Source organism: Colobus angolensis, unplaced genomic scaffold, assembly GCF_000951035.1.
Source record: "Colobus angolensis palliatus isolate OR3802 unplaced genomic scaffold, Cang.pa_1.0 Scaffold86, whole genome shotgun sequence".
NCBI lineage: Eukaryota > Metazoa > Chordata > Mammalia > Primates > Cercopithecidae > Colobus > Colobus angolensis.
In genome coordinates, this window is record NW_012122487.1 from 8,789,488 (window position 1) to 8,804,459 (window position 14,972).

A 14,972-nucleotide genomic window follows, 5' to 3' on the forward strand; every position below is an offset into this window, starting at 1 on the left:
GAATGCTGTACTAAGGAGGTTGTAGATTATTCTAGCTAGCATTTGGAAGCCACCAAGGTATTTTAAGGAGTGAAGTATTGTGATTCCTGATGGCTGTGCAGAGGATGGAGTCTGGTTATAGTGTGAAGAGTGAATCATTATGGCCTGAGGAGGCTGAGGCTATTGTGAGGTAAAAATGTGAAGCTCAATAAGGGACTTAGCACCAGTTGGGAAGGAGATGGGGAAGTGGGCTTGAAAGGTAGAGTCTGGGCTGACAACTGAATGTGAGGCTTTAGGGAGATGGGATTTCTGGAATGAGCGTTTTCAGCTTGGGAAACTTGTGAATGCCATTAATTGAGATGTGGATTGGTTGGTTGGGGGAGGGGTGTGAGAGTGTACAAAGGTTGTGCACTAGTAACATCAGGAGGAGTTTTGCAGTGAAAGAAGACGTTAGTGCTAGATATGGAGATACGGAGTTCTCAAAAAAAATGGGTAGTATTTGTAAACATGGACCTAGCTGAGTTTGCCGAGGAGGAATATACAAAGACAAGAAGATGGCCAAGTGGAATGGGTTGTCTTTGGGATCACCAACATTTGAGGGACCGACAGAAGAGAAGGAGATAGCCATCAAGACAGGAAAGGAGCCCTCAGAAATAGAGGATTGGACCTAGAAAGGAGTGGTGCCCTAAAGGAAAGGGGAAGGAGAATTTCCAAAAGCCAGGGATACTTAGTGTGAAAAGTTAACTAAGTAGAGTCTGGGAATGTCAAGTTGTGTCTTAAAAAAAATAGTAATTTTGGAGCTGAAACACACGCTTGACTTACTGATCCTGAGACCTAGTGTTGGACATGAGGATTATTATTTTCTTATCTCAGATCGTGATCAGAGAGTATGTGAGTTTTGGCATTGTGTTTTATTCCTTGTTCTAACTTCACTGAAACAGATTCTGGGGTCCTGGGTTGCTTAAAGGATGAATATTCTGTAGGCTTTAAGAAACTTCTGATGAAAACAGTGGATTATGTTTATTGTAATCTGTCTCTTCTATCGATTCTGAGAGGAAATTTGCATTTTCTTCGTCAAATTTCACCATTGACTATTATATTTTAAGGAGGAGAAGCTGATTTGAAATTTTGGTTTGAGTTTTGAAGAAGGCGTGAACAGTTTCACAGAAAATAGAAGGAAATATGCCCAACTACTGAGCATACCCCTTTAAATGGCTCTTAACAAGCCTTCAGACCTAGGGGCAAAATTATGCTCCGGGCTCCAGGTCCCTGGATTCACTCTGTTAGCAGCAGCACTGAGGAGCAGTTTATTTGGACAATCCCCTCTGCTTCTGTTCTCCCTGTGTGATTCCCCATTTTAGCCATAAAAGACTCAGAAAGTGGTGATTTTATGCTAGTATATGCAGAAATACCTTAGCAAATATGATTGAGCAAAGTAACGTGTAAGTAAATACAATAGCTGACTGGAAACTGGGGGCAACTCTGCAGTTTCCCTGGATATCTTTAGGAGTTTTGTGAAATTAAAAAAAAAAATGCCTGGATCCTCCAAATGAAGTGAAGTCATAATCAGTCTGCAATGTTGACTTGAGAGTTTCTTTTAAATAAAAATAAATGAGCAAGTGGAAGTCTTATTAGCTAAAACCAAAAGCACAAACATACATGGCCCTTTCACAAAGTAAAATGGCTATAAGCATAATGAGACTCCAACACATCTTTACTTTTTTTGCTCTTTTGAAGTTTTCCAGCCCTTACATTCTAAGATGCTGCCTTACCACTTCCTTAAGGAAACACAAATGGGCAAGTTAAGTTTTTGAAAGTGAAGGAGGATCCTGTTTAAGTAGATTAGGGTCTGGCATGCCATTTAACTTTATCAGGCATTTAAAGCCGAGGATGTACACTGTAGCCGGCTGTGACTTGCCAATTAGCTGGGCTTTCCCCACTGTTTCTGGTTTGGCAGGGACGAGGTGGTTCACCCTGCCGCACTACTGCCTGCCAAGGACACATGGCCAGCTCCCGGCTTCCTGTCTTCCTCTTGTGTCCTGGCCTTGCCTTCCAGGGAGCTGCCAGAACACAATTGCCAAAAAATCTTCCTTCGGAAAGGTCAAGTAACCTCAAGTCACCTATGCCAATATTTGTGTTTTCTTTTTAATCCTTCTGTGTTCGACTTGGAGAAAGCTGTAGAAGCGAACATGCAGAGTGGAACCTGGGTCACTTTGGATCACTTGGATAAAGCAACAGAACCCAAAGAATCCCTTGGCCAGTCAGGGTATGATGTTTTGAGTAGAATTCTATTTAAAGCTCTGTGAAGTGTGATAGAGTTCAGAATGGTTCAATGTGGATTTGGATTTAGTTGCTTTTTAGGATTCACTGTACGTGTGTGATTTTTGGCCAAAGCTGGTGCATCACATGGCAGGGAGAGGGAGAAAAGTGGAGATTGGTTTTGGCTTAAGGACTGCATTTTTGTTTGTTTGTGTTGTCAGGACTCTATAGTCACATATTGCCTTTTGCTTTCCAGTTTGGTGTCTGTGAGCAAGCATCAGCAGCCAAGTCCCTTGTACACTGGCTGAGAACAATGTACGGGAGTTACCTGGGGTGCTTGTTGAGAGCGCTTTCTTGGCCCCAGCGTTGCTGTACAAGTCCCAGTCATTATGGGTGAGGTCGAGGAATCTGAATTTCTAACAAGCATCTCAAATGAATCTGATGCTCACTAGAATTTGTGGACTGAATGTGTCACTGATTGTGAAATGACAATAAGGCAAGTAGCATTTATTGTCATGATACAGCAAGCTGTTCTACTTCTCCTTTAATTGGTCTTTTTGGAGATCTGTGTTGAATTGGAATCTGGATTGTATGCCGTTCTTCACTGACAACAAACACTTTTCTGAAGATTGAAATTTTAAAAACCTGTTAATATAAGAAACTTTATCCAAATAATTGTTCCAGGTTTAAATTCTAAATTTTAGGATGATTTATAAGGTTTTTAAATGACATGTAGAATGCCATAGTAAACATCCTAAATGACTTTAGAAGGCTTTCTCCCCGTAGCCCACACTGTGAATCATGCTCCTTGGAGATGTGCAGTGTGATGGGCCTAGTGATGTCTGTTATGGAAGGGCAACCCCGTGTCTCTAATACTTCGTAAAGCAAAGCTTTTATTATTTACTTTGAAAAAATTCCACGTGAGGAATATGGAATTCTTAAAGTGCCTAAACCTGAGCCACCTACTAATTCTCGTGGCTGTTGGTAATTGATATAGGGGGTCTATGTGTGTTCTGTCTGTAGACTCCAGGAAAGTTCAACATAGCCCCAATATTCCCTTTTGGCTTTTCATGTAAAATTGTCCATAGCACTTTCTTCCTAAGCTCAGTTTAATTTTCTTTTGTGCCTTTTGTACCTTGAGATATGCTGTCTTTCTTGGTGAGAATGGTATAGCCATGAACCTTTTTGTCATTGTTTTGTAGCATTCATAGAGTGAGGACCAGATTAACTGTAATTTACCTTTTTTTCCCTAAGTTATTTCCAAAATTTGCTAAAATGCTGCAGCCTCAGGAACACCTCTGAGTTTCTCACACAACTAACAAATGCCACCCTAATTTGGAACACATGTTCTGTCAAAGTTTTACCTATAGCCTTGAGTTCCAAATTTGCAACTTCAGCATCTTCTGTTGAAAATAAACAGCGTATTTTCTCTTAAGCTCCCTTTTTGCCTCCTCTTGAACTCCATAGTCTTTTATAACAGTAATAAGGAAATGTAGTTATGGGTATAATTGCCACAAGGCAATTGTACCCTGGAGGACTGGCAGAATTTTCTTTTCTATATCTGAGGGCTGGGCTCCATCAAGAAGATCCATTTGCAAATAACTCAATTAGAAGAATAACAACAGTGTCTTTATTTTTATAGCAACTTTCCCTATAGAGATCAAAGTGTGTTAGGGACATCCTATCAGATTCATCATTCTAATACCCCAGTGGACTGGAATAAAAAGTTTTATTATACTTGTTTGAGACAGGAGAGTGAGACAGAGAATGCTTAAGTGTTGTCCCTCAGATCATAGAGAAAGTCAGAAGGGGAAATGCAATGAAAAATCAAGGTTTTTCTATTACTCTGCAAGTTACCAAGCTCTGCATTCCTTTCTGGTAATTATAAAGGATCAGAATAAAGCACAACCTCTTTGGGGATTGCAAAGTAATGTAGATGAAAGTGCCTTGAAAATAGCTAAGGTATTCTTGCTATCTTTATCATATTTAGTACAAATGGAAGGTAAGAAAGAACCTTATTGTCAGTATCTAGTTGTGCCAATATATATGAAATGGATTTTGCACATTCTTGATTGATTGGATTCAAACTGCCAAGTTGTCTTAATCATTAATGAAGGACTAATGGAAAATAACATTTATAATTCTGGATTTAAAGGACTTCTGTAAGATTTGACAACAAATTTTGAACAGATTAAGAAGCCAAAGATCAAAGTTACTCTGATTACATGAACGGCCTAACAAAACAATTAAGTAGTCTGATTTTTCTTTTTAAGGTTTTACTTGTAGACTCCGTAGTTCTGAGGGTAGGAGTGATGAACTTAGGCTCTGTTTTTTTTTTTTTTTTTTAATTTATTTTTTTGCTAGAATAAGAGAACTGGGAGTAAAATTACTACTAATCTGTCGACCTGATTTCAGGGAGCCTTGGAGGACACATTCTCTGGGGAGTAGACACAAGTAACTTGATGCTCCTAATTACTATTGTTTGATTTGTGATTAAAAGTGGTGTATTTTGGTGTAGGGCTTTTGGCTCCTCAGGTGTCCAGTGTGCTGCTGCTGGGGAGAGTAGGGAGTGGCAGCATTCCCTCCTTAAACAGGAATCCCCTTCCACAAACTAGAAGCTGAAATATCAGAAATAACCCACATTTAATCAGACCTTGCCTTCTAATGAGAAAAAATGAAAAATTAGGCAAAACATAAATGCATGGCTTTTTAAAGCTCTCTCTTTGATTTTCAAAGTTCTAGAGTGGGTTCATGTTTCTTCACTTTAACCCAAGTAAGTGAAGCTATCTTTCATTTATAGATCCCTCCCTGAGTGCCTCATGGGAAGAGTAATGGCCTTGAGACTTTTATCTCACCATCACTGCACCTCTTGTTATGTCTTGATGCTTAATGAATGTTAAGTTGAAAACTAATCCAGGTAAACAGGTGAATGGAAAATTAAGTTCAACCAGCGTGAACATAGAAAAAAACATCCATCATTTAGGGGTACCATTAGCACTGCCAATGGACTAAGGAGACACATGCTGTTCCCTACCAGGTGATTGGATCATATCAGCTAATTTATTCTATTTTTAATAATTGCTGAATGATATTAATAGGGAACTTTCAGTTATTTTATTATGCATTTTCTTTTGCAAAAAAAAAAGTTTAAAAACATTTTCTTAAATTCTCCACCCCCTTTTTCTTCCCAATGCCCTTACTAGATTCCTTTCTCTGTGTTTGCAATGTCGTTGTGGTTTTCATGGTGTGACATACATCCCCTTAATGCCATAAAAGATTCCTGCTCTGTGAAAATAAAATTGAACAGTGTTGTCACTTTGAAAACACAGTGATAGCTTTGAATGGGAGTCTAATGTGAGGAGGAAGCTGTGGCTTTGGGATCCAGATTACGGTGACCGAACTTCCAAATGCAAATTTGGTCTGCAATCCTGGCTTCACTGCAGTCATTTATATTGACATTGAATAAATAAACCTAAATAAATAAGAATGAAGCGGCAACACAATAAAAGTTGTCTCATTTGTACTTTAGACTTTCAAATAAAAATTAGAATTTATCATTTTCTTTGAGATTATTTCTCTGTTTCATGTCCTTACAAAATTAGCTTGATGTTTTAACCCATCTTTACTTCATTAAAGTATTCCTTAGATATGGAGTTTTCTAAAAAATAAAATATTTTGTCAATAAGATGGAAAATGACAAGCGTTATTTCCTAAAAGCATCACAGGAGAGAGAAGCATTGTGCATTTATCAGGCAGTGACAGAATTTTGCAGATTGATGAAGGAAGCTGTAACATCAAACCTTGCCATCTCTGGCGGTTTAAATACTGTGTAGGTCAGTTGTACCAAAAGGTTCTTTTTTTAACTTCTTTTGCCAGTTGATTGGTCCTATGAAGTAAATTAATGGTTTCAGTTCAATTCTTGGGCAGTTAGCATTCTCTGGGGCCCTTATTGGCTTAAGCAAGCCTGGAAGAAAAGGATTTCCTTCCAGGTCAGGTGTAGAACATTGTGGAGAAGCTTATGGGATCTCTTTCTCTTTTGTGAAAGAGAGACAGAGAGTATGTATGCTGTATTGGGGTGGTACAGTGCACCTCCAATATTAAAAAATAATTTCCTAATAAATTGTCTCAGTGTTATTTTGTTCTCTCTTCTGTGATGTTGGTAAGTGGATATTTTGTGTAAATTGGCTCCAAACAGACCTTCAGATACATTGAAGGTGGAGCTTAGTTCTTTGCTCTATCATCCCGTTTCTAGGATAGTGCCTGTTTCAACCTATTTCTCAGCCAAATTATACCATAATTTGCTGTCTGCTTAATATAATGTATCTCATTTGTTTTATCTTGGCTCTAGTTGAATTATCTACTTCTATGGCATGATTCTTAAATCATAGCATGTACATATACAGTACATTGGAAGAACTGGGATAATTTTTATTTCTTCTTATTGTCCTTTTTCTTTTGGGACTGTAACTTATAATGAAAGTTTAAGTTTCAAATAGTATGTGTGTAATAAAAAACTTGGTTAAAATTTGGATTCGTTTTCCTATCTGGCTTTAGGCTCCCTGTCCCACCCATTCCACCCCCCCATTACCAGAAAAAGTCAAGGGCTACTTCTATCTTGTGGTCTCAGCATTATTCCTATAGTTTTTAGTGTCTGTGCAATATGTCTGCTGTCATATTTGTGGAGATTATATCTTAGCTTATCTGTCATACTCTAATTTTCTCATTGGGGAAAATAAATGGTGGTAGGAAAACACAAAAAGTGGAAGTTATTGCTAGACTTACTTCATGGCCACTTTATGTCTATTTAGACTCCAACCCATTTTCTTCTTTCAGTAAATATTTATTGAATTAAATTTATAAATGTGCATTAGAAGTTTGCTTTATGTGGCATAGATTGACTAAAATACATTTCAGGCACAGGTTTAAAAAAATAATAAACATGTATTTTCAGTTGAAATGATCTCTGTATGATGTTTGGTGGTAACTGTCACCAACTAGGAAAATAATGTTTTAAAAAGAGACATAAAATAAATCTTGGGGGTGGGGGTTCAAAATGATTGAGAGAGAGAATGTAGAAGGACATTGCATAGAGTGCAATGCTGGCAGCTAAGTGTGCACATCCAACGCCAGTGTCATCCTGTTAGTGCTATCCAAAAAAAGTTGGCAACATGTGAATTGATGCTGTATGTTTTTCCGTTATGTCACTTCCCTCTAGCCGGGCTGTTATCTAGCACAGCTTAAAACATGAAGTATATTGGTACTGTTTGCATTTGTGATTCTAAAGTTTTGGTACTGTGAGTTCATATATATCCCTGTGCATATGAACATAAATATTTTTGTTTTCTCGTGTTCGTAGAGTGTTTTAGCAAAACACCATAGAGTGTACTATTCTGATAGAAAAAATGCTTTCTTACTTTGTAATGTTTTCTTTTCTTATTTTGTAGTTTTTCTTATGTAAAATGCCTGATGTCAAGTGGGGACTTATGAACCATTTCCTAAAGGAAACAGAGTAATGTTGAAATCATTTCTCTTTCCTGTTACGTATTATTCTTACGCTGATGTATAGTGGTACATATTTAAGAAAACCTTTTGATTATTCCCATGAGACTGTTAGTTATTCCGACAATTGATAAGAATTCCAAAGTTGTTTGTGGCATGAAAAACAAGTAAATGTATAATGTTTTACAAAAACAATCAAATTTATAATTGTTCCAGTCAAGGAGCATACAGTCATGTTTGTAGGAAAAATACATGCACATGAAAAAACTTGGTATGTGCAACTTGTTAAAGATTGGATAGAGAGACTAGGAGATGATAAAAAGAAGAAGTAAACTTGGATGGATGGGTAGGATTATCAGAAGACCTCCTGGAAGAGATATATTTGGAACATGGCATTGAAAATCTAATTATCTTTTTAAAAAACTTGATTATTTTTATGTATCAATATACATTACAAAAAACTTTTGGATATAGAATTTTGTACTTAGTACTGAATGGTGGCAGTGTTTTCCCACCTTCTTTTTAAAAAATGAGAATCATAACAAATACTTGAAATCTAATGATTTTTATAGAATTATTGTATTTGTCTAATACTGTTTAACTCTATTACCTGACTTGTATTTTAGAGTGATAGATATGCCAACTTCAAAAAACAAATGTATCTGTCAGATTTGAGTGAAGTAAACTACCAGATAGTCCAATAGGAGGAATTTCATGGGCAAGGCCAGTTTCAGTGAGAAAAGCTGAATGGGCAGTGAGGTCACCCAGATATTAGCATCAATAGGAATCTACTGCTCAAATTGAGCTGGAGCTGCCTGAAGGGAAGGCATCACAGAGGGAGGAACTTGTTCAGTGGAAGCAAGAATCACGAAAGGAAAACTCGCCACTGTTTGGAGACAAATGTCAAAGCAGAGGAGGGAAGGAAATACCTCCCCTTCTTTCTTCCCACCCTCCAAATTCCCCAACTCCTACCATTACCTCCTGTTGGTTGGACCTAGCCTGAAGTCAATAGTTAATGGAACTGGGAAAGGTGGTTTGCAGGAACAGAGTTCAGGATGAATCTGAGGACAAGTTAAACAGGACAATTCTAATTTTGGGGGTGGGTGGAGGGAGAGATTTAGGTAAGATTCAAAGCAATCGTTTGGGGCAGGGGAATTAAGTTTGCATAATATCCAAAGCTTTATCACACCAGTTTTTCGTACTGGTGTTGAGGTACTAATGTTTTAAATCCTATCTGAAAAGTTAGTTTATACATTTCTATCATGGCGTTGCTGTTAGATGGTTTTGAAAAATATCCATGAACAATCTTGTTAGTAAAGTTTAGAGTTTTAACATGCTTTAAATATCAAGAAAAAAATTGATCTTGTCTAATTAGAAGCAACCTTTAAGACCAAAAACAACAGGTGACAGACTCAAATTATTCCTATGGCAGTTAATTCTGACAAAGAATTGGATGATCCCTTCCTCCCCTTTTCCATCTTTTGGAGGTACCAAGAGTGGGCAAGGAAAAGTTCAACTTGTCTTGTAACCAAGCACTATCTAGAACTTGGAAATAATGATGTGATTTCTTGTTTCTGTGTGTGTGTTTGCTGGAGGTTGAATATGCAACATAGTTTGTTTTTTGATTGGATGAGAAGGCAATGTCAATTTTGAAATGGCAGCATAATAATCAATTTGGAAAGTTAAACATTAGCCATATGTAGTGGTACGTGCAATGAAAATAATCTTTATGAGCATGGGAGATGAGTCTGAGTAAAAAGCTTGAAGTTGGTCCGTGTTAAAGTTTTGTCACATCTGGAAGGCATTGATGTCTAAGATTACATAGGTTTGATATCATTCAGGGTTAAGGCATATGGATGGGACGTTATGCAGAACCTTGATTTTTTCATACTCTTTGGATTTGGCTTAGGCATTTTTGAATCATAAGGAGTTGATTTGAATCTCTATTAAAGATAAAATGGGTAACAAGACAAAATGAGAGGAATTTTGAGCACCTGGTACACAGCTCTGCACCATTATACTCTCAGTTCCCTTCTTTAAAATGGATATAGCAAGTGAACATGCCCCTCATCATTTATTTTCCCATTTCCCAAATAACCATAGTAATGAGTAGCAGATTTCATGGTGGGCTTCTGTTATTCTTTATTATTCTTTGTTAGAATTATTTGTATTTTATTTTTTAATTTTTATTTTTTTTTCAAGATATGGTCTCACTCTGTCACCGAGGCTGGAGTGTAGTGGTGCAATCTCAGCTCATTGCAGCCTCAACCTCCAGGGCTCAAATAATCCTTCCACCTCAGCCTCCCAAGTAGCTGGAACTACAGGCACCCACTGCTAAGTCCAGCTAATTATTGTATTTTTAGTAGAGATGGAGTTTCACCATGTTGGCCAGGCTAATCTTGAACTCCTGACCTCAGGTGATCCTCCCACCTCAGCCTCCCAAGTAGCTGGGGACTACAGGCACCCACCACCATGCCCAGTTAATTATTGTATTTTTAGTAGAGATGGAATTTCATTATGTTGGCCAGGCTGGTCTTGAACTCCTGACCTCAGGTGATCCACCCACCTCAGCCTCCCATAGTGTTGGGATTACAGGCATGTGCCACAGTGCCTGGCCAGGATTATCTGTATTTTAAACTAGTCTCTTAAAATGACTGTTTGAAAGAATATTGCCCCACAAAATGCCCTATCTTCATGTCTCTGTGAGCCTGTAAACTTTTCAGAGTTCTTTCAAACACATTATTTCATTTGTTAGAATATTCTTCACCTTCTGTTTTAAAAAAAGGGAAATCATGTTAGCTATTTTTTGTTTTTGTTTTATCAGTATAATTGAGTTCCTTTCTTTGCATGCACAGTTTTAATTTGCAAGAGGAAGTTACTGTCTTCTCCTTTGTTTCCTCATTTTATCCCTTTTCCAAAATGTTGGTTCAATGATGCATTATTCAAATAGTTTTATTCCTGGTAAATTAGCTTTTGCCTTGAAAACATGGGGACAGAAGTTCTTTGAACCACTTATAAAGGAACTGTTAGGACATTTAATACTATTATCTGCCACATCAGCAAGCTTCCTGTTCATCAAATGACTTATCTGATTTTTTCCCTCTAATATTATGATAAAGTTATTTTATGAACAAAAGCAATGATGAATACCCCACATACAAATCTACTTTACTTTGATAGAAAGTATGCTATGTGTCATCTTACTCTGTTATCCAGTTAATTGTTATGCATCTTGAGATTAAATATATACATTTATTTTTATATGAATATATTATCACAGACTTAAGAGCCATAATTTAATAATAAAACAAGGACTGGTTATTAATCACATGAAAGTAATGTAAGATATAAAAAACCCATCCAGTTTCTTCTCTCTAAGCTCACATAATGATATAGACATAAACATTTTAATGATTTGGCAAAGTATCTTTTTAGCTAACATAATAGATAAATCTGTATCCAATTAAAAATTTTTTAGGAGCATATGCCTGTGAAAAAATGAGCAATTAAAAAATATGAATACAACTTTTTGGTCATTGAGTCAATCACTACATTTGTATTTGTAGAGAGGTTGTAGAAACTTAATAATTAGAATATATGTAGATAATAAGCAAAAACTAAAAGTTATGCTTGGCATTACTGGCAGTTTGTTTGTAATTTAAGGAAGATGAACTGTTTTAAGTGCTACCAGTCATCATCTTGTTCTCTGTAAAACCGTGGTTAGTCATTCAACACATATTGATTGAGCATCTACTGTGTGCCAGGAATATGCTAGGGCAGTAAATAAGACTCACATGTTTCTTGACCCCATGGATTTTAAAATGTAGCAGAAGAGTTGCACTCTAACCCAGTCAGTCCTTCAATTACCTGTGTTGTCAGTGTTTGCAAGGGGCAGTGCAACCAACTAGGTGGGGATTTTGTTTTTTTTTTGGAGGAGGAGGAGTACTAATTAAACCTTAAAGTACATTAAATATATATATCTCATAGCCTTTTTCCACAAAAATACTTGTGCATATTTCACTGTTTTATGAAATTTTTTTTCCTATTATTTCTAATTCCTTTGAAAACAACTAAGACTAAACTCTTACCTTTTCTTAACTAGTTGCGACTGGGCAAGATGAAAACTGATTCGTGTGTGAAATGGTTTGCTTAGGGTCAGTGTACAAGTGCTTGGCAGTTGCCGAATAGAACCCAGGAGTCCTGACTCTCCAGACAGTTTGGAGAGAACACGTCCTACTCCCTGAGAAGAAAGATTGCCAATGAAATATTAGGAAGTCTTACGTCTGATTTTAACCTAGATATATTAAGTTTTGGGGAAAATACATGAAATGACATAGCATGGAGGGGTCATGTGTACACACGAGTGTTGTATGTGTGGGATTTAGAATAATGCGTGCAGACTCCAGGATAAACCACATGTGTAAGTCATGGTGCTAGGTAGTAACATAAATGCTGTTCAGGACTTTGGAGGTAAAACAGCACTTATTTGTCTATGCTTTCCTATTAAGAGAAAAATTTAAGACTAATAGAATCATAAACATTGCATTTGGTTTATGTTGAAATTCTGCATTGATTTTTCAATTTGCCTCCATGATTATGTTCTTAAGTCTGATGACATTCTGGTTTTCATTTCCAGATTCCTATTTCACCAACATTTTCTTTGCACTACATACCTTGCTGTAAAATGCAGGTTTCTTGGTTTCCAAGGGGGAAAAGAAAATGTATATTATATCGTATAGCTGAAATCCAAAATGTCTCCCAGATGGAAAAGACAGAACATTCATCTCCTCTTTTCCTACTGGATCTGGCTGGGTTTTGGAAAGGACTTTATTATTTTCATGTGGCAAACTGCATTGGCAAATTGTTCCTCAAAGTACGCAGTGGCGTGTTCATCTAATATTATAAGATATGGGCAGCATTTATGAAAGATTATAAACCTTACAACTCTCTTCAGAAACTTAAAATACAGCTGGAAATGTTTTGCTTCCAACAAATATGCAATCTTCATAAAATTCGAAAAGAAATGTTTTGAATAAATAATCTTTTAGTTTATTTCTCTCTAGTGCGAGAGCTATTTCTTTTAGTCAAAATCATGCCATAAAACTCTTCCCTCCTCTACATTAGCACCCTTGCCTCTGTATATACATTATGCCGGTGCATTTAATATATATTTTTAAGTCTGCCAGATTGCTGTGCCTTGTTTTTAAAGATAGAAAACTGGATTTGTTCCCAGGGACTCTTTCCTTAACTCGACCAGTTTAAAAACTAAGCAAGGATTGAGTCAGTTAATTAATTTAAATAAGATTACAAATCAAAAACATATTATGTAATCTTGATTTAATTACCACATTTTATTTACTTAATTGAAAACACACTGTAGAAAGTCAGCAATCTTGACAATGACCAGTACGGTGTTTTTGCATTCTATAGGTTAAAGCCTTCAAAAGCAAGAACTGTAGGTGATCCTGATTATGACGTTTGGTTCACTCAATCCCTAGATCAGTTAGAAAGTCATTGAACTTAATCTTAGGGTGGGGCAGAAAGGTCAGATACGATTATCCTAGCTTCCCATTGTTGGAGGGTGGGTTGGTGCTACTTAATGAAGTACCACAGTGCTCTGGTCAGAGATGTTGGCAGATTTAACGCTTTTTGTGCAGGGGTTTCATATTTGCAGGAGTTTCATTAGTAGTCCCCTGTGGTAGAATGGTTTGATTTGATTTTTTTTTTTTGATATGTGATTTTTGATGTATGATTTTTTTTCCACCTTAAATTTCAGTGGCCTATGTTTTTCAGTTAATTCCCTGTGGACAAATTTGAGTCTTGAGCCTTAACAAATCCTTATTTTAATCCTTGGGATATGACGCTTTGAACGTAATCTCCTTGTTAAGCCAAAAAGTGGCTCTTTAAAAGAAAGCTTAATGATAACACAAGTGGAATGTTCAGGAACAAAATATCTACTCTCTTGTTCTATAGTTTTCTTTGGTTAATGAAATTATTTTATCGTGAAGATCTTAAATGTAGCAACATCTTTTTAAACTATACGTTTTGCTAAATCAAACATATATTTTAAAACCAATGTTAACCAACAGAAAGAGGGATCTGAAGATATAGGCCTTCAAATGTAAAATAGTAAATGGTTTAAAATATGCAGGAAACTGCATCTCCCAAATGTTATTTTGGTTGTGCCAAAATATTCAGAGAGGTCTAATTTCTCTTATTGCTCAGAACTGGGTTTAGGAGGAGTACAGATTCACTTAAAAAAAAAAAAAAACAAAAAAAAAACAAGGTCAGGGATTCCATTAACAAAGCGATAAAGTTAAAACTTCCCATGTACAGCTTGTTAACCAAGTTTTGCAATGAAGTGGACTCCAAATAATTTAATGCCCTGTTGAAAAGAGACAGAGAGACAGAAGCAGAGAGGGAGACAGGGAGATAAAGGAAGACACAGGCACACACTCTCTCTCACACACACACACACATGCACAGAGAGAGAGAGAGAGAGAGAGAGAGAGAGAGAGAGAGAGAGAAACCATTTCCCGAATATTTACATGCTTACGAGAGGCAAGGAAAACACTCAGTTTTCCTGTGTTCTTTCGTTGTCTTATTTTAATACACATCTAATAGAAAATAAAATAATGTAAAACTATAATTTTGTGTCACCCAAAGCAATGAAGCAATCTTCCATTAAAACTGAAGCTGCCTAGTGTTTTAACTGTGCTAGAAAAAAAAAGCCAAATTATGTAATAAGAATTGTGATTATGGAAAGCTAATGTGCTATAAATCTCAAAGAATCAGTCATGGGAGACAGTAAACTGCAAAGGGTATGGTAGAAAACTTTGGGCAGAGAGAGGGGAAGAGAGAGAAGGTTTGACCCAAGGAGAATAGTTTGCTCTCCATTACCCTTAATAATACAGATGTTTTTGTTTTACTTTTTTATTCCCCTACTATAAAATACATGCATTTGTATTCCTTCCCTGAAGCTTTTGTTTCTTACCTGTTACTTCTTGTTTCTGGCATGCTATATACTTAATTGTAAAAATATACTGTTTTATTATATTATCAATTAATAATGTTTTAGAGAGAAAGAAAGAGACTGTTGTAAGCCTTAAAAAAATCTCATGGTATTCTTTCATTGACAATGGGCTATTTCTTCACCTGCTTAAGGCAAAGGACTATGACAAAGGGGCCCTTTATCACATGATGACTACGTTTAGTTCTAGCAAGAGGCTGTCTGC

At 36.6% G+C, this 14,972-nt stretch overlaps 1 protein-coding gene across 7 annotated transcripts in view; it reads left to right on the forward strand.

The window, feature by feature from the left end:
• The window catches only part of NFIB (nuclear factor I/B), a 316,963-nt gene that overhangs the window by 198,826 nt on the left and 103,165 nt on the right, over nucleotides 1–14,972 (forward strand). The gene's annotated exons all lie outside the window — the stretch shown is intronic.